Genomic DNA, 24,039 nt, shown 5'->3' on the forward strand with positions numbered 1-24,039 from the left:
GGAAATATCTACATCGCTATCTGTATGAACATGGAAATATCTACACTGCTTTCTGTATGAACATGGAAATATCTACACCGTTATCTGTATGAACATGGAAATAGCTACACCACTATCTGTCTGAACATGGAAATATCTACACCGCTGTCTGTATGAACATGGATATATCTACACAGCCATCTGGATGAACATGGAAATATCTACACCGCTATCTGTATGAACATGGAAATATCTACACCGCTATCTGTATGAACATGGATATATCTACACAGCCATCTGGATGAACATGGAAATATCTACACCGCTATCTGTGTAAACATGCATAGAACTTCTCCGCTATCTGTATAAACATGGAAATATCTACACCGCTATCTGTATGAACATGGAAATATCCACACCTCTATCTGTATGAGCATGGAAATATCTACACTGCTATCTGTTTGAACATGGAAATATCTACACCGCTATCTGCATGAAAATGGAAATATCTACACTGCTGTCTGCATATTCATTTAAATATCTGCACAGCTATCTCTTTACACATGGAAATAACTACACCGCTATCTGTTTGAACATGGAAATATCTACACCGCCATCTGTATGAACACGGAAATATCTGCACCGCCATCTGTATGAACATATAAATATCTACACCGCCATCTGTATTAAGATGGAGATATCTACACTGATATCTGTATAAACATGGAAATATCTACACCGAAATCTGTAAGAACATATAAATATCTACACCGCCATCTGTATTAAGAAGGAAATATCTAAACCGCTATCTGTATAAACATGGAAATATCTACACCGCTGCCTGTATAAACAAGGAAATATCAGCACCGCTATCTGTATGAACATGGAAATATCTACACCGCTATCTGTATGATCATGGAAATATCTACACCGCTATCTGTATGAACATGGAAATAGCTACACCGCTATCTGTATGAACATGGATATATCTACACAGCCATCTGGATGAACATGGAAATATCTACACCGCTATCTCTGTAAACATGCATAGATCTTCACCGCTATCTGTATAAACATGGAAATATCTACACCGCTATCTGTATGAACATGGAAATATCTACACCGCTATCTGTATGAACATGGAAATATCTACACCGCTATCTGTTTGAACATGGAAATATCTACACCACCGTCTGTGTGAACATGGAAATATTTACACCGCTATCTGTTTGAACATGGAAATATATTAACCGCTATCTGCATGAAAATGGAAATATCTACACAGCTATATGCATATACATGGAAATATCTACACAGCTATCTCTTTACACATGGAAATAACTACACCGCTATCTGTATGAGCATGGAAATATCTTCACCGCCATCTGTATGAACATGGATATATCTACACAGCCATCTGGATGAACATGGAAATATCTACACCACTATCTGTATGAAGATGGAAATATCTACACCGCTATCTGTGTAAACATTCACACATCTACACCGCTATCTGTATAAACTTGGAAATATCTACACTGCTATCTGTATGAAAAAGGAAATATCTACACTGCTATCTGTTTGAACATGGAAATATCTACACCGCTATCTGCATGGAAATGGAAATATCTACACAGCGATCTGCATATACATGGAAATATCTACAAAGCTATCTCTTTACACATGGAAATAACTACACCGCTATATCTATAAACATGGAAATATCTACACCACCATCTGTATAAACATGGAAATATCTACACCGCTATCTGTATGAACATGGAAATATCTACACCGCTATCTGTATGAACATGGAAATATCTACACCGCTATCTGTTTGAACATGGAAATATCTACACCACCGTCTGTGTGAACATGGAAATATTTACACCGCTATCTGTTTGAACATGGAAATATATTAACCGCTATCTGCATGAAAATGGAAATATCTACACAGCTATATGCATATACATGGAAATATCTACACAGCTATCTCTTTACACATGGAAATAACTACACCGCTATCTGTATGAGCATGGAAATATCTTCACCGCCATCTGTATGAACATGGATATATCTACACAGCCATCTGGATGAACATGGAAATATCTACACCACTATCTGTATGAAGATGGAAATATCTACACCGCTATCTGTGTAAACATTCACACATCTACACCGCTATCTGTATAAACTTGGAAATATCTACACTGCTATCTGTATGAAAAAGGAAATATCTACACTGCTATCTGTTTGAACATGGAAATATCTACACCGCTATCTGCATGGAAATGGAAATATCTACACAGCGATCTGCATATACATGGAAATATCTACAAAGCTATCTCTTTACACATGGAAATAACTACACCGCTATATCTATAAACATGGAAATATCTACACCACCATCTGTATGAACATGGAAATATCTGCACCGCCATCTGTTTGAACATATAAATATCTACACCGCATTCTGTATTAAGAAGGAAATATCTAAACCGCTATCTGTATAAACACGGAAATATCAGCACCGCTCTCTGTATGAAAATGGAAATATCTACACCGCTATCTGTATGAACATGGAAATATCTACACCGCTATCTGTATGAACATGGATATATCTACACAGCCATCTGGATGAACATGGAAATATCTACACCGCTATCTGTATGAACATGGAAATAGCTTCACCGCTATCTGTATGAACATGGAAATATCTACACCGCCATCTGTATGAACATGGAAATATCTTCACCGCCATCTGTATGAACACATAAATATCTACACGGCCATCTGTATTAAGATGGAGATTCCTACACCGCTATCTGTATAAACATGGAAATATCTACAGCGCTATCTGTATAAACATGGAAATATCTACACTGCTATCTGTATAAACATGGAATTATCAGCACCGCTATCTGTATGAACATGGAAATATCAGCCCCTCTATCTGTATGAACATGGAAGTATCTAAACCGCTATCTGTATGAACATGGAAATATCTACACCGCTATCTGTATGAACACGGAAATATCTACACCGCTATCTGTATGAACATGGAAATATCTACACCGCCATCTGTATGAACATGGAAATATCTGCACCGCCATCTGTATGAACATATAAATATCTACACCGCCATCTGTATTAAGATGGAGATATCTACACCGCTATCTGTATAAACATGGAAATATCAACACCGCTATCTGTATAAACATGGAAATATCTACACCACTATCTGTATAAACATGGAAATATCTACACCGCTACCTGTATAAACATGGAAATATCAGCACCGCTATCTGTATGAATATGGAAATATCTACACCGCTATCTGTATGAACATGGAAATATCTACACCGCTATCTGTATGAACATGGATATACGTACACAGCCCTCTGGATGAACATGGAAATCTCTACACCGCTATCTGTGTAAACATGCATACATCTTCACCGCTATCTGTATAAACATGGAAATATCTACACCGCTATCTCTATGAACATGGAAATATCTACACCGCTATCTGTTTGAAGATGGAAATATATACACAGCTATCTGCATGAAAATGGAAATATCTACACAGCTATCTGCATATAGATGGAAATATCTACACAGCTATCTCTTTACACATTGAAATATCTACACCGCTATCTGAATGAACATGGAAATATCAGCACCCCTATCTGTATGAACATGGAAATACCAGCACCGCTATCTGTATGAACATGGAAATATCTACACCGCTATCTGTATGAACATGGAAATATCTACAACACTATCTGTTTGAAGATGGAAATATATACATCGCTATCTGCATGAAAATGGAAATACCTACACAGCTATCTGCATATAGATGGAAATATCTACACAGCAATCTCTTTACACATGGAAATAACTACACCGCTATCTGTATGAACATGGACATATCTACACCGCCATGTGTATGAACATGGAAATATCTGCACGGCCATCTGTATGAACATATAAACATCTACACAACCATCTGTATTAAGATGGAGATATCTACACCGCTATCTGAATAAACATGGAAATATCTACACCGCTATCTGTATGAACATGGAAATATCTACACTGCTATCTGTATGAACATGGAAATAGCTACACCGTTATCTGTATGAACATGGAAATAGCTACACCGCTATCTGGATGAACATGGAAATATCTACACCGCTATCTGTATGAACATGGATATATCTACACAGCCATCTGGATGAACATGGAATTACCTACACCGCTATCTGTAAGAACATGGAAATATCTACACCGCTATCTGTATGAACATGGATATATCTACACAGCCATCTGGATGAACATGGAAATATCTACACCGCTATCTGTGTAAACATGCATACATCTTCACCGCTATCTGTATAAACATGGAAATATCTACACTGCTATCTGTATGAACATGGAAATATCTGCACCGCTATCTGCATGAAAATGGAAATATCTACGCCGCTATCTGTATAAACATGGAAATATCTACACCGCTATCTGTATGAACATGGAAATATCTTCACCGCCATCTGTTTGAACATGGATATATCTACACAGCCATCTGGATGAACATGGAAATATCTACACCGCTATCTGTTTGAACATGGAAATAGCTACACCGCTATCTGTATGAACATGGAAATATCTACACCGCTATCTGTATGAACATGGAAATATCTACACCGCTATCTGTATGAACATGGAAAAATCTTCACCGCCATCTGTGTGAACATGGATATATCTAAACAGCCCTCTGGATGAACATGGAAATATCCACACCGCTATCTGTGTAAACATGCATACACCTTCACCGCTATCTGAATAAACATGGAAATATCTACACCGCTATCTGTATGAACATGGAAATATCTACACCGCTATCTGTTTGAAGATGGAAATATATACACCGCTACCTGCATGAAAATGGAAATATCTACACAGCTATCTGCATATACATGGCAATATCTACACAGCTATCTCTTTACACATGGAAATAACTACACCGCCATCTGTATGTACATGGAAATATCTGCACCGCCTTCTGTATGAACATATAAATATCTACACCGCCATCTGTATTAAGATGGAGATATCTACACCGATATCTGTATGAACATGGAAATAGCTACACGACTATCTGTATGAACATGGAAATATCTTCAACGCCATCTGTATGAACATGGATATATCTACACAGCCATCTGTATGAACATGGAAATATCTACACCGCTATCTGTATGAACATGGAAATATCTACACCGCTATCTGTATGAACATGGAAATACCTTCACAGCCATCTGTATGAACATGGATATGTCTACACATCCATCTGGATGAACATGGAAAAATCTACACCGTGATCTGTATGAACATGGGAATATCTACACCGCTATCTGTGTAAACATGCATACAACTTCACCTCTATCTGTATAAACATGGAAATATCTACACCGCTATCTGAATGAACATGGAAATATCTACACCGCTATCTGTTTGAACATGGAAATATCTAAACCGCTATCTGCATGAAAATGGAAATATCTACACAGCTATCTGAATATACATGGAAATACCTACAGATCTATCTCTTTACACATGGAAATAACTACACCGCTATCTGTATGAACATGGAAATATCTTCACCGCCATATGTATGAACATGGATATATCTACACAGCCATCTGGATGAACATGGAAATATCTACACCGCTATCTGTATGAAGATGGAAATATCTACACCGCTATCTGTGTAAACATGCATACACCTTCACCGCTATCTGTATAAACGTGGAAATATCTACACTGCTATCTGTATGAAAAAGGAAATATCTAAACTGCTATCTGTTTGAACATGGAAATATCTACACCGCTATCTGTTTGAACGTAGAAATATCTACACCGCTATCTGCATGAAAATGGAAATATCTACACAGCTATCTGCATATACATGGAAATATCTACAAAGCTATCTCTTTACACATGGAAATAACTACACTGCTATATCTCTAAACATGGAAATATCTACACCACCATCTGTGTGAACATGGAAATATCTGCACCGCCATCTGTTTGAACATATAAATATCTACACATCCATCTGTATTAAGAAGGAAATATCTAAACCGCTATCTGTATAAACACGGAAATATCAGCACCGCTCTCTGTATGAAAATGGAAATATCTACACCGCTATCTGCATGAACATGGAAATATCTACACTGCTATCTGTATGAACATGGAAATAGCTACACCGTTATGTGTATGAAAATGGAAATAGCTACACCGCTATGTGTATGAACATGGAATTATCTACACCGATATCTGTATGAACATGGATATATCTACACAGCCATCTGGATGAACATGGAAATATCTACACCGCTATCTGTATGAACATGGAAATATCTACACCGCTATCTGTATGAACATGGATATACCTACACAGCCATCTGGATGAACATGGAAATATCTACACCGCTATCTGTGTAAACATGCATACATCTTCACCACTATCTGTATAAACATGGAAATATCTGCACCGCTATCGGTATGAACATGGAAATATCTACACCGCTATCTGTATGAACATGGAAATACCTACACCGCTATCTGTTTGGACATGGAAATAACTACACCGCTATCTGCATGAAAATGGAAATATCTACACTGCTATCTGCATATACATTAAAATATCTACACAGCTATCTCTTTACACATGGAAATAACTACACCACTATCTGTATGAACATGGAAATAACTACACAGCCATCTGGATGAACATGGAAATATCAGCACCGCTATCTCTATGAACATGGAAATATCTACACCGCTATCTGTATGAACATGGAAATATCTACACCGCTATCTGTATGAACATGGATATATCTACACAGCCCTCTGGATGAACATGGAAATATCCACACCGCTATCTGTGTAAACATGCATACATCTTCACCGCTATCTGTATAAACATGGAAATATCCACACTGCTATCTGTATGAACATGGAAATATCTGCACCGCTATCTGTATGAACATGGAAATAACTACACCGCTATCTGTTTGAACATGGAAATATCTACACCGCTATCTGCATATAGATGGAAATATCTACACTGCTATCTGCATATACATGGAAATATCTACACAGCTATCTCTTTACACATGGAAATAACTACACCGCTATCTGTATGAATATGGAAATATCTACACCGCCATCTGTATGAACATGGAAATATCTGCACCGCCATCTGTATGAACATATAAATATCTACACCGCCATCTGTATTAACATGGAGATATCTACACCGTTATCTGTATAAACATGGAAATATCTACACCGCTATCTGTATAAGCATGGAAATATCTACACCGCTACCTGTATAAACATGGAAATATCAGCACCGCTATCTGTATGAACATGGAAATATCTACACTGCTATCTGTATGAACATGGAAATAACTACACCGCTATCTGTATGAACATGGATATATCTACACAGCCCTCTGGATGAACATGGAAATATCCACACCGCTATCTGTGTAAACATGCATACATCTTCACCGCTATCTGTATAAACATGGAAATATCTACACCGCTATCTCTATGAACATGGAAATATCTACACCGCTGTCTGTTTGAAGATGGAAATATATACACCACTATCTGCATGGAAATGGAAATATCTACACAGCTATCTGCATATAGATGGAAATATCTACACAGCTATCTCTTTACACATGGAAATAACTACACCGCTATCTGTATGAACATGGAAATATCTACACCGCCATCTGTATGAACATGGAAATATCTGCACCGCCATCTGTATGAACATATAAATATCTACACCGCCATCTGTATTAAGAAGGAAATATCTAAACCGCTATCCGTATAACCATGGAAATATATACACCGCTGCCTGTATAAACATGGAAATATCAGCACCGCTATCTGTATGAACATGGAAATATCTACATCACTATCTGTATGAACATGGAAATATCTACACTGCTGTCTGTATGAACATGGAAATAGCTACACCGTTATCTGTATGAACATGGAAATAGCTACACCACCATCTGTATGAACATGGAAATATCTACACCGCTATCTGTATGAACATGGATAGATCTACACAGCCTTCTGGATGAGCATGGAAATATCTACACCGCTATCTGTATGAACATGGAAATATCTACACCGCTATCTGTATGAACATGGATATATCTACACAGCCATCTGGATGAACATGGAAATATCTACACCGCTATCTGTGTAAACATGCATAGATCTTCACCGCTATCTGTATAAACATGGAAATATCTACACCGCTATCTCTATGAACATGGAAATATCCACACCGCTATCTGTAAGAGCATGGAAATATCTACACCGCTATCTGTTTGAACATGGAAATATCTACACCGCTATCTGCATGAAAATGGAAATATCTACACTGCTATATGCATATTCATTTAAATATCTGCACAGCTATCACTTTACACATGGAAATAACTACACCGCTATCTGTTTGAACATGGAAATATCTACACCGCCATCTGAATGAACACGGAAATATCTGCACCGCCATCTGTATGAACATATAAATATCTACACCACCATCTGTATTAAGATGGAGATATCTACACTGATATCTGTATAAACATGGAAATATCTACACCGCCATCTGTATGAACATATAAATATCTACACCGCCATCTGTATTAAGAAGGAAATATCTAAACCGCTATCTGTATAAACATGGAAATATCTACACCGCTGCCTGTATAAACAAGGAAATATCAGCACCGCTATCTGTATGAACATGGAAATATCTACACCGCTATCTGTATGAACATGGAAATATCTACACCGCTATCTGTATGAACATGCAAATAGCTACACCGCTATCTGTATGAACATGTATATATCTATACAGCCATCTGGATGAACATGTAAATATCTACACCGCTATCTCTGTAAACATGCATAGATCTTCACCGCTATCTGTATAAACATGGAAATATCTACACCGCTATCTGTAAGAACATGGAAATATCTACACCGCTATCTGTATGAACATGGAAATATCTACACCGCTATCTGCATGAAAATGGAAATATCTACACTGCTATCTGCATATACATTTAAATATCTACACAGCTACCTCTTTACACTTGGAAATAACTACACCGCTATCTGTATGAACATGGAAATATCTACACCGCCATCTGAACATGGAAATATCTGCACCGCCATCTGTTTGAACATATAAATATCTACACCGCCATCTGTATTAAGAAGGAAATATCTAAACCGCTATCTGTATAAACACAGAAATATCAGCACCGCTCTCTCTATGAAAATGGAAATATCTAAACCGCTATCTGTATGAACATGGAAATATCTACACTGCTATCTGTATGAACATGGAAATTGCTACACCGTTATGTGTATGAAAATGGAAATAGCTACACCGCTATCTGTATGAACATGGAAATATCTACACCGCTATCTGTATGAACATGGATATATCTACACAGCCATCTGGATGAACATGGAAATATCTACACCGCTATCTGTGTAAACATGCATACATCTTCACCACTATCTGTATAAACATGGAAATATCTGCACCGCTATCGGTATGAACATGGAAATACCTTCACCGCTATCTGTATGAACATGGAAATACCTACACCGCTATCTGTTTGGACATGGAAATAACTACACCGCTATCTGCATGAAAATGGAAATATCTACACTGCTATCTGCATATACATTAAAATATCTACACAGCTATCTCTTTACACACGGAAATAACTACAACACTATCTGTATGAAAATGGAAATAACTACACAGCCATCTGGATGAACATGGAAATATCAGCACCGCTATCTGTATGAACATGGAAATATCTATACCGCTATCTGTATGAACATGGAAATATCTACACCGCTATCTGTATGAACATGGATATATCTACACAGCCCTCTGGATGAACATGGAAATATCCACACCGCTATCTGTGTAAACATGCATTCATCTTCACCGCTATCTGTATAAACATGGAAATATCTACACCGCTATCTGTATGAACATGGAAATATCTACAACACTATCTGTTTTAACATGGAAATATATACATAACTATCTGCATGAAAATGGAAATATCTACACAGCTCTCTGCATATAGATGGAAATATCTACACAGCAATCTCTTTACACATGGAAATAACTACACCGCTATTTGTATGAACATGGACATATCTACACTGCCATGTGTATGAACATGGAAATATCTGCACGGCCATCTGTATGAACATATAAATATCTACACCGCCATCTGTATTAAGATGGAGATATCTACACCGCTATCTGAATAAACATGGAAATATCTACACCGATATCTGTATGAACATGGAAATATCTGCACTGCTATCTGTATGAACATGGAAATAGCTACACCGTTATCTGTATGAACATGGAAATAGCTACACCGCTATCTGTATGAACATGGAAATATCTACACCGCTATCTGAATGCACATGGATATATCTACACAGCCATCTGCATGAACATGGAAATATCTACACCGCTATCTGTATGAACATGGAAATACCTACACCGCTATCTGTATGAACATGGATATATCTACACAGCCATCTGGATGAACATGGAAATATATACACCGCTATCTGTGTAAACATGCATACATCTTCACCGCTATCTGTATAAACATGGAAATATCTACACTGCTATCTGTATGAACATGGAAATATCTGCACCGCTATCTGTATGAACATGGAAATATCTACACCGCTATCTGTTTGAACATGGAAATATCTACACCGCTATCTGCATATAGATGGAAATATCTACACTGCTATCTGCATATACATGGAAATATCTACACAGCTATCTCTTTACACATGGAAATAACTAAACCGCTATCTGTATGAACATGGAAATATCTACACCGCCATCTGTATGAACATGGAAATATCTGCACCGCCATCTGTATGAACATATAAATATCTACACCGCCATCTGTATTAAGATGGAGATATCTACACCGCTATCTGTATAAACATGGAAATATCTACACCGCTATCTGTATAAACATGGAAATATCTACACCGCTATCTGTATAAACATGGAAATATCTACACCGCTACCTGTATAAACATGGAAATATCAGCACCGCTATCTGTATGAACATGGAAATATATACACTGCTATCTGTATGAACATGGAAATATCTACACCGCTATCTGTATGAACATGGATATATCTACACAGCCCTCTGGATGAACATGGAAATATCCACACCGCTATCTGTGTAAACATGCAAACATCTTCACCGCTATCTGTATAAACATGGAAATATCTACACCGCTATCTCTATGAACATGGAAATATCTACACCGCTATCTGTTTGAAGATGGAAATATATACACCGCTATCTGCATGAAAATGGAAATATCTACACAGCTATCTGCATATAGATGGAAATATCTACACAGATTTCTCTTTACACATGGAAATAACTACACCGCTATCTGTATGAACATGGAAATATCTACACCGCCATCTGTATGAACATGAAAATTTCTGCACCGCCATCTGTATGAACATATAAATATCTACACCGTCATCTCTATTAAGATGGAGATATCTACACGGCTATCTGAATAAACATGGAAATATCTACACCGCTATCTGTATAAACATGGAAATATCTACACCGCTATCTGTATAAACATGGAAATATCTACACCGCTACCTGTATAAACATGGAAATATCAGCACCGCTATCTGTATGAACCTGGAAATATCTACACCGCTATCTGTATGAACATGGAAATATCTACACCGCTATCTGCATGAACATGGAAATATCCACACCGCTATCTGTTTGAACATGTAAATATCTACACCGCTATCTGCATGAAAATGGAAATATCTACAAAGCTATCTGCATATACATGGAAATATCTTCACAGCTATCTCTTTACACATGGAAATAACTACACCGCTATATCTATAAACATGGAAATATCTACACCACCATCTGTATGAACATGGAAATATCTGCACCGCCATCTCTTTGAACATATAAATATCTACACCGCCATCTGTATAAAGAAGGACATATCTAAACCGCTATCTGTATGAACACGGAAATATCAGCACCGCTCTCTGTATGAAAATGGAAGTATCTACACGGCTATCTGTATGAACATGGAAATATCTACACTGCTATCTGTATGAACATGGAAATAGCTACACCGTTATGTGTATGAAAATGGAAATAGCTACACCGCTATCTGTATGAACATGGAAATATCTACACCGCTATCTGTATGAACATGGATATATCTACACAGCCATCTGGATGAACATGGAAATATCTACACCGCTATCTGTGTAAACATGCATACATCTTCACCACTATCTGTATAAACATGGAAATATCTGCACCGCTCTCGGTATGAACATGGAAATATCTGCACAGCTATCTGTATGAACAAGGAAATACCTACACCGCTATCTGTTTGGACATGGAAATAACTACACCGCTATCTGCATGAAAATGGAAATATCTACACTCCTATCTGCATATACATTTAAATATCTACACAGCTATGTCTTTACACATGGAAATAACTACACCACTATCTGTATGAGCATGGAAATAACTACACCGCCATCTGTATGAACATGGAAATATCTGCACCGCCATCTGTATGAACATATAAATATCTACACCGCCACCTGTATTAAGATGGAGATATCTACACTGCTATCTGTATAAACATGGAAATATCTACTCCGCCATCTGTATGAACATATAAATACACTGCCATCTGTATTAAGAAGGAAATATCTAAACCGCTATCTGTATAATCATGGAAATATCTACACCGCTGCCTGTATAAACATGGAAATATCAGCACCGCTATCTGTATGAACATGGAAATATCTACACCGCTATCTGTAGGAACATGGAAATAGCTACACCGCTGCCTGTATAAACAAGGAAATATCAGCACCGCTATCTGTATGAACATGGAAATATCTACTCCACTATCTGTATGAACATGGATATATCTACACAGCCATCTGGAGGAACATGGAAATATCTACACCACTATCTGTATGAACATGGAAATATCCACACCGCCATCTGCATGAACATGGAAATATCTGCACCACCATCTGTATGAACATATAAATATCTACACCGCCATCTGTATTAAGATGGAGATATCTACACCGCTATCTGTATAAACATGGAAATATCTGCACCGCTATCTGTAAACATGGAAATATCTACACCGCTGTCTGTATAAACATGGAAATATCTACACCGCTACCTGTATAAACATGGAAATATCAGCACCGCTATCTGTATGAACATGGAAATATCTACACCGCTATCTGCATGAACATGGAAATATCTACACCGCTATCTGAATGAACATGGAAATATCTACACCGCTATCAGTATGAACAAGGAAATATCTACACCGCTATCTGTATGAACATGGATATTTCTACACAGCCCTCTGGATGAACATGGAAATATCCACACCGCTATCTGTGTAAACATACATATATCTTCACCGCTATCTGTATAAACATGGAAATATCTACACCACTATCTGTATGAACATGGAAATATCTACACCGCTATCTGTTTGAAGATGGAAATACATACACCGCTATCTGCATGAAAATGGAAATATCTACACAGCTATCTGCATATACATGGAAATATCTACACAGCTATCTCTTTACACATGGAAATAACTACACCGCTATCTGTATGAACATGGAAATATCTACACCGCCATCTGTATGAACATGGAAATATCTGCACCGCCATCTGTATGAACATATAAATATCTACACCGCCATCTGTATTAAGATGTAGATATCTACACCGCTATCTGAATAAACATGGAAATATCTACACCGCTATCTGTATAAACATGGAAATATCTACAACGCTATCTGTATAACCATGGAAATATCTACACCGCAATCTGTATGAACATGGAAATATCTACACTGCTATCTGTATGAACATGGAAATATCTGCACCGCCGTCTCTATGAACATATAAATATCTACACCGCCATCTGTATTAAGAAGGAAATATCTAAACAGCTATCTCTATAAACATGGAAATATCTACACCGCTGCCTGTATAAACATGGAAATATCAGCACCGCTATCTGTATGAACATGGAAATATCTACATCGCTATCTGTATGAACATGGAAATATCTACACTGCTTTCTGTATGAACATGGAAATATCTACACCGTTATCTGTATGAACATGGAAATAGCTACACCACTATCTGTCTGAACATGGAAATATCTACACCGCTGTCTGTATGAACATGGATATATCTACACAGCCATCTGGATGAACATGGAAATATCTACACCGCTATCTGTATGAACATGGAAATATCTACACCGCTATCTGTATGAACATGGATATATCTACACAGCCATCTGGATGAACATGGAAATATCTACACCGCTATCTGTGTAAACATGCATAGAACTTCACCGCTATCTGTATAAACATGGAAATATCTACACCGCTATCTGTATGAACATGGAAATATCCACACCGCTATCTGTATGAGCATGGAAATATCTACACTGCTATCTGTTTGAACATGGAAATATCTACACCGCTATCTGCATGAAAATGGAAATATCTACACTGCTATCTGCATATTCATTTAAATATCTGCACAGCTATCTCTTTACACATGGAAATAACTACACCGCTATCTGTTTGAACATGGAAATATCTACACCGCCATCTGTATGAACACGGAAATATCTGCACCGCCATCTGTATGAACATAAAAATATCTACACCGCCATCTGTATTAAGATGGAGATATCTACACTGATATCTGTATAAACATGGAAATCTCTACACCGCCATCTGTATGAACATATAAATATCTACACCGCCATCTGTATTAAGAAGGAAATATCTAAACCGCTATCGGTATAAACATGGAAATATCTACACCGCTGCCTGTATAAACAAGGAAATATCAGCACCGCTATCTGTATGAACATGGAAATATCTACACCGCTATCTGTATGATCATGGAAATATCTATACCGCTATCTGTATGAACATGGAAATAGCTACACCGCTATCTGTATGAACATGGACATATCTACACAGGCCTCTGGATGAACATGGAAATATCCACACCGCTATCTGTGTAAACATGCATACATCTTCACCGCTATCAGTATACACATGGAAATATCTACACCGCTATCTCTATGAACATGGGAATATCTACACCGCTATCTGTTTGAAGATGGAAATATATACACCGCTATCTGCATGAAAATGGAAATATCTACACAGCTATTTGCATATAGATGGAAATATCTACACAGCTATCTCTTTACACATGGAAATATCTACACCGCTATCTGTATGAACATGGAAATATCTACTCCGCCATCTGTATGAACATGGAAATATCTGCACCGCCATCTGTATGAACATATAAATATCTACACCGCCATCTCTATTAAGATGGAGATATCTACACCGCTATCTGAATAAACATGGAAATATCTACACCGCTATCTGTATGAACATGGAAATATCTATACTGCTATCTGTATGAACATCGAAATAGCTACACCGTTATCTGTATGAACATGGAAATAGCTACACCGCTATCTGTATGAACATGGAAATATCTACACCGCTATCTGTATGAACATGGATATATCTACACAGCCATCTGGATGAACATGGAAATATCTACACCGCTATCTGTATGAACATGGATATATCTACACAGCCAGCTGGATGAACATGGAAATATCTACACCGCTATCTGTATGAACATGGAAATATCTACACCGCTATCTGTATGAACATGGATATATCTACACAGCCATCTGGTTGAACATGGAAATATCTACACCGCTATCTGTGTAAACATGCATACATCTTCACCGCTATCTGTATAAACATGGAAACATCTACACTGCTATCTGTATGAACATGGAAATATCTGCACCGCTATCTGTATGAACATGGAAATATCTACACCGCTATCTGTTTGAACATGGAAATATCTACACCGCTATCTGCATGAAAATGGAAATATCTACACTGCTATCTGCATATACATGGAAATATCTACACAGCTATCTCTTTACACATGGAAATAACTACACCGCTATCTGTATGAACATGGAAATATCTACACCGCCATCTGTATGAACATGGAAATATCTGCACCGCGATCAGTATGAACATATAAATATCTACACCGCCATCTGGATTAAGATGGAGATATCTACACGGCTATCTGTATAAACATGGAAATATCTACACCGCTATCTGTATAAACATGGAAATATCTGCACCGCTATCTGTATAAACATGGAAATATCTACACCGCTACCTGTATAAACATGGAAATATCAGCACCGCTATCTGTATGAACATGGAAATATCTACACCGCTATCTGTATGAACATGGAAATATCTACACCGCTATCTGTATGAACATGGATATATCTACACAGCCCTCTGGATGAACATGGAAATCTCTACACCGCTATCTGTGTAAACATGCATACATCTTCACCGTTATCTGTATAAACATGGAAATATCTACACCGCTATCTCTATGAACATGGAAATATCTACACCGCTATCTGATTGAAGATGGAAATATATACACAGCTATCTGCATGAAAAGGGAAATATCTACACAGCTATCTGCATATAGATGGAAATATCTACACAGCTATCTCTTTACACATTGAAATACCTACACCGCTATCTGAATGAACATGGAAATATCAGCACCGCTATCTGTATGAACATGGAAATACCTACACCGCTATCTGTATGAACATGGAAATATATACACCGCTATGTGTATGAACATGCATATACCTACACAGCCCTCTGAATGAACACGGAAATATCCACACCGCTATCTGTGTAAACATGCATACATATTCACCGCTATCTGTATAAACATGGAAATATCTACACCGCTATCTGTATGAACATGGAAATATCTACACCGCTATCTGTTTGAAGATGGAGATATATACATCGCTATCTGCATGAAAATGGAAATATCTACACAGCTATCTGCATATAGATGGAAATATCTACACAGCAATCTCTTTACACATGGAAATAACTACACCGCTATCTGTATGAACATGGAAATATCTACACCGCTATCTGTATGAACATGGATATATCTACACAGCCATCTGGATGAACATGGAAATATCTACACCGCTATCTGTGTAAACATGCATACATCTTCACCGCTATGTGTATAAACATGGAAATATCTACACTGCTATCTGTATGAACATGGAAATATCTGCACCGCTATCTGTATGAACATGGAAATATCTACACCGCTATCTGTTTGAACATGGAAATATCTACACCGCTATCTGCATGAAAATGGAAATATCTACACTGCTATCTGCATATACATGGAAATATCTACACAGCTATCTCTTTACACATGGAAATAACTACACCGCTATCTGTATGAACATGGAAATATCTACACCGCCATCTGTATGAACATGGAAATATCTGCACCGCCATCTGTATGAACATATAAATATCTACACCGCCATCTGTATTAAGATGGAGATATCTACACCGCTATCTGTATAAACATGGAAATATCTACACCGCTATCTGTATAAACATGGAAATATCTACACCGCTATCTGTATAAACATGGAAATATCTTCACCGCTACCTGTATAAACATGGAAATATCAGCACCGCTGTCTGTATGAACATGGAAATATCTACACTGCTATCTTTATGAACATGGAAATATCTACACCGCTATCTGTATAAACATGGATATATCTACACAGCCCTCTGGATGAACATGGAAATATCCACACCGCTATCTGTGTAAACATGAATACATCTTCACCGCTATCTGTAGAAACATGTAAATATCTATACCGCTATCTCTATGAACATGGAAATACCTACACCGCTATCTGTTTGAAGATGGAAATATATACACCGCTATCTGCATGAAAATGGAAATATCTACACAGCTATCTGCCTATAGATGGAGATATCTACACAGCTATCTCTTTACACATGAAATAACTACACCGCTATCTGTATGAACATGGAAATATCTACACCGCCATCTGCATGAACATGGAAATATCTGCACCGCCATCTGTATGAACATATAAATATCTACACCGCCATCTCTATTAATATGGAGATATCTACACCGCTATGTGAATAAACATGGAAATATCTACACCGCTATCTGTATAAACATGGAAATATCTACACCGCTATCTGCATAAACATGGAAATATCTACACCGCTACATGTATAAACATGGAAATATCAGCACCGCTATCTGTATGAACCTGGAAATATCCACACCGCTATCTGTATGAGCATGGAAATATCTACACTGCTATCTGTTTGAACATGGAAATATCTACACCGCTATCTGCATGAAAATGGAAATATCTACACTGCTATCTGCATATTCATTTAAATATCTGCACAGCTATCTCTTTACACATGGAAATAACTACACCGCTATCTGTTTGAACATGGAAATATCTACACCGCCATCTGTATGAACACGGAAATATCTGCACCGCCATCTGTATGAACATATAAATATCTACACCGCCATCTGTATTAAGATGGAGATATCTACACTTATATCCGTATAAACATGGAAATATCTACACCGAAATCTGTATGAACATATAAATATCTACACCGCCATCTGTATTAAGAAGGAAATATCTAAACCGCTATCTGTATAAACATGGAAATATCTACACCGCTGCCTGTATAAACAAGGAAATATCAGCACCGCTATCTGTATGAACATGGAAATATCTACACCGCTATCTGTATGATCATGGAAATATCTACACCGCTATCTGTATGAACATGGAAATAGCTACACCGCTATCTGTATGAACATGGATATATCTACACAGCCATCTGGATGAACATGGAAATATCTACACCGCTATCTCTGTAAACATGCATAGATCTTCACCGCTATCTGTATAAACATGGAAATATCTACACCGCTATCTGTATGAACATGGAAATATCTACACCGCTATCTGTATGAACATGGAAATATCTACACCGCTATCTGTTTGAACATGGAAATATCTACACCGCTATCTGCATGAAAATGGAAATATCTACACTGCTATCTGCATATACATTTAAATATCTACACAGCTATCTCTTTACACATGGAAATAACTACACCGCTATCTGTATGAACATGGAAATATCTACACCGCCATCTGTATGAACATGGAAATATCTGCACCGCCATCTGTATGAACATATAAATATCTACACCGCCATCTGTATTAAGATGGAGATATCTACACTGCTATCTGTATAAACATGGAAATATCTCCACCGCTATCTGTATAAACATGGAAATATCTACACCGCTATCTGTATAAACATGGAAATATCTACACCACTACCTGTATAAACATGGAAATATCAGCACCGCTATCTGTATGAACATGGAAATATCTACAAAGCTATCTGAATGAACATGGAAATATCTACACCACTATCTGTTTGAACATGGAAATATCTACACCGCTATCTGCATGAAAATGGAAATATCTACAAAGCTATCTGCATATACATGGAAATATCTACACAGCTATCTCTTTACACATGGAAATAACTACACCGCTATATCTATAAACATGGAAATATCTACACCACCATTTGTATGAACATGGAAATATCTGCACCGCCATCTGTTTGAACATATAAATATCTACACTGCCATCTGTATTAAAAAGGAAATATCTAAACTGCTATCTGTATAAACACGGATATATCAGCACCGCACTCTGTGTGAAAATGGAAATATCTACACCGCTATCTGTATGAACATGGAAATATCTACACTGCTATCTGTATGAACATGGAAATAGCTACACCGTTATGTGTATGAAAGTGGAAATAGCTACACCGCTATCTGTATGAACATGGAAATATCTACACCGCTATCTGTATGAACATGGATATATCTACACAGCCTTCTGGATGAACATGGAAATATCTACACCGCTATCTGTATGAACATGGAAATATCTACACCTCTATCTGTATGAACATGGATATATCTACACAGACTTCTGGATGAACATGGAAATATCTACACCGCTATCTGTATGAACATGGAAATATCTACACCTCTATCTGTATGAACATGGATATATCTACACAGCCATCTGGATGAACATGGAAATATCTACACCGCTATCTGTGTAAACATGCATACATCTTCACCACTATCTGTATAAACATGGAAATATCTGCACCGCTATCGGTATGAAGATGGAAATATCAACACCGCTATCTGTATGAACATGGAAATACCTACACCGCTATCTGTTTGGACATGGAAATATCTACACCGCTATCTGCATGAAAATGGAAATATCTACACTGCTATCTGCATATACATTTAAATATCTACACAGCTATCTCTTTACACATGGAAATAACTACACCACTATCTGTATGAACATGGAAATAACTACACCGCCATCTGTATGAACATGGAAATATCTGCACCGCCATCTGTATGAACATATAAATATCTACACAGCCATCTGTATTAAGATGGAGATATCTACACTGCCATCTGTATAAACATGGAAATATCTACACCGCCATCTGTATGAACATATAAATACACCGCCATCTGTATTAAGAAGGAAATATCTAAACCGCTATCTGTATAAACATGGAAATATCTACACCGTTGCCTGTATAAACATGGAAGTATCAGCACCGCTATCTGTATGAACCTGGAAATATCTACACCGCTATCTGTTTGAACATGGAAATATCTACACCGCTATCTGCATGAAAATGGAAATATCTTCAAAGCTATCTGCATATACATGGAAATATCTACACAGCTATCTCTTTACACATGGAAATAACTACACCGCTATATCTATAAACATGGAAATATCTACACCACCATCTTTATGAACATGGAAATATCTGCACCGCCATCTGTATGAACATATAAATATCTACACCGCCATCTGTATTAAGAAGGAAATATCTAAACCGCTATCTGTATAAACATGGAAATATCTACACCGCCATCTGTATGAACATGGAAATATCTACACCGCCATCTGTATGAACATGGAAATATCTGCACCGCCATCTGTATGAACATATAAATATCCACACCGCCATCTGCATTAAGATGGAGATATGTACACCGCTATTTGTATAAACATGGAAATATCTACACCGCTATCTGTGTAAACATGGAAATATCTACACCGCTATCTGTATAAACATGGAAATATCTACACCGCTACCTGTATAAACATGGAAATATCAGCACCACTATCTGTATGAACATGGAAATATCTACACCGTTATCTGTATGAACATGGAAATATCTACACCACTATCTGTATGAACATGGATATATCTACACAGCCCTCTGTATGAACATGGAAATATCCACACCGCTATCTGTGTAAAGATGCATACATCTTCACCGCTATCTGTATAAACATGGAAATATCTATACCGCTATCTCTATGAACATGGAAATACCTACACCGCTATCTGTTTGAAGATGGAAATATATACACCGCTCTCTGCATGAAAATGGAAATATCTACACAGCTATCTGCCTATAGATGGAAATATCTACACAGCTATCTCTTTACACATGAAATAACTACACCGCTATCTGTATGAACATGGAAATATCTACACCGCCATCTGCATGAACATGGAAATATCTGCACCGCCATCTGTATGAACATATAAATATCTACACCGCCATCTCTATTAAGATGGAGATATCTACACCGCTATCTGAATAAACATGGAAATATCTACACCGCTATCTGTATAAACATGGAAATATCTACACCGCTATCTGCATAAACATGGAAATATCTACACCGCTACATGTATAAACATGGAAATATCAGCACCGCTATCTGTATGAACCTGGAAATATCCACACCGCTATCTATATGAGCATGGAAATATCTACACTGCTATCTGTTTGAACAGGGAAATATCTACACCGCTATCTGCATGAAAATGGAAATATCTACACTGCTATCTGCATATTCATTTAAATATCTGCACAGCTATCTCTTTACACATGGAAATAACTACACCGCTATCTGTTTGAACATGGAAATATCTACACCGCCATCTGTATGAACACGGAAATATCTGCACCGCCATCTGTATGAACATATAAATATCTACACCGCCATCTGTATTAAGATGGAGATATCTACACTTATATCCGTATAAACATGGAAATATCTACACCGAAATCTGTATGAACATATAAATATCTACACCGCCATCTGTATTAAGAAGGAAATATCTAAACCGCTATCTGTATAAACATGGAAATATCTACACCGCTGCCTGTATAAACAAGGAAATATCAGCACCGCTATCTGTATGAACATGGAAATATCTACACCGCTATCTGTATGATCATGGAAATATCTACACCGCTATCTGTATGAACATGGAAATAGCTACACCGCTATCTGTATGAACATGGATATATCTACACAGCCATCTGGATGAACATGGAAATATCTACACCGCTATCTCTGTAAACATGCATAGATCTTCACCGCTATCTGTATAAACATGGAAATATCTACACCGCTATCTGTATGAACATGGAAATATCTACACCGCTATCTGTATGAACATGGAAATATCTACACCGCTATCTGTTTGAACATGGAAATATCTACACCGCTATCTGCATGAAAATGGAAATATCTACACTGCTATCTGCATATACATTTTAATATCTACACAGCTATCTCTTTACACATGGAAATAACTACACCGCTATCTGTATGAACATGGAAATATCTACACCGCTATCTGTATGAACATGGATATATCTACACAGCCATCTGGATGAACATGGAAATATCTACACCGCTATCTGTGTAAACATGCATACATCTTCACCGCTATGTGTATAAACATGGAAATATCTACACTGCTATCTGTATGAACATGGAAATATCTGCACCGCTATCTGTATGAACATGGAAATATCTACACCGCTATCTGTTTGAACATGGAAATATCTACACCGCTATCTGCATGAAAATGGAAATATCTACACTGCTATCTGCATATACATGGAAATATCTACACAGCTATCTCTTTACACATGGAAATAACTACACCGCAATCTGTATGAACATGGAAATATCTACACCGCCATCTGTATGAACATGGAAATATCTGCACCGCCATCTGTATGAACATATAAATATCTACACCGCCATCTGTATTAAGATGGAGATATCTACACCGCTATCTGTATAAACATGGAAATATCTACACCGCTATCTGTATAAACATGGAAATATCTACACCGCTATCTGTATAAACATGGAAATATCTACACCGCTACCTGTATAAACATGGAAATATCAGCACCGCTGTCTGTATGAACATGGAAATATCCACACTGCTATCTTTATGAACATGGAAATATCTACACCGCTATCTGTATAAACATGGATATATCTACACAGCCCTCTGGATGAACATGGAAATATCCACACCGCTATCTGTGTAAACATGCATAAATCTTCACCGCTATCTGTAGAAACATGTAAATATCTATACCGCTATCTCTATGAACATGGAAATACCTACACCGCTATCTGTTTGAAGATGGAAATATATACACCGCTATCTGCATGAAAATGGAAATATCTACACAGCTATCTGCCTATAGATGGAAATATCTACACAGCTATCTCTTTACACATGAAATAACTACACCGCTATCTGTATGAACATGGAAATATCTACACCGCCATCTGCATGAACATGGAAATATCTGCACCGCCATCTGT

Source organism: Gorilla gorilla, chromosome 11 (assembly GCF_029281585.2).
Source record: "Gorilla gorilla gorilla isolate KB3781 chromosome 11, NHGRI_mGorGor1-v2.1_pri, whole genome shotgun sequence".
NCBI classification, from domain to species: Eukaryota; Metazoa; Chordata; class Mammalia; order Primates; family Hominidae; genus Gorilla; species Gorilla gorilla.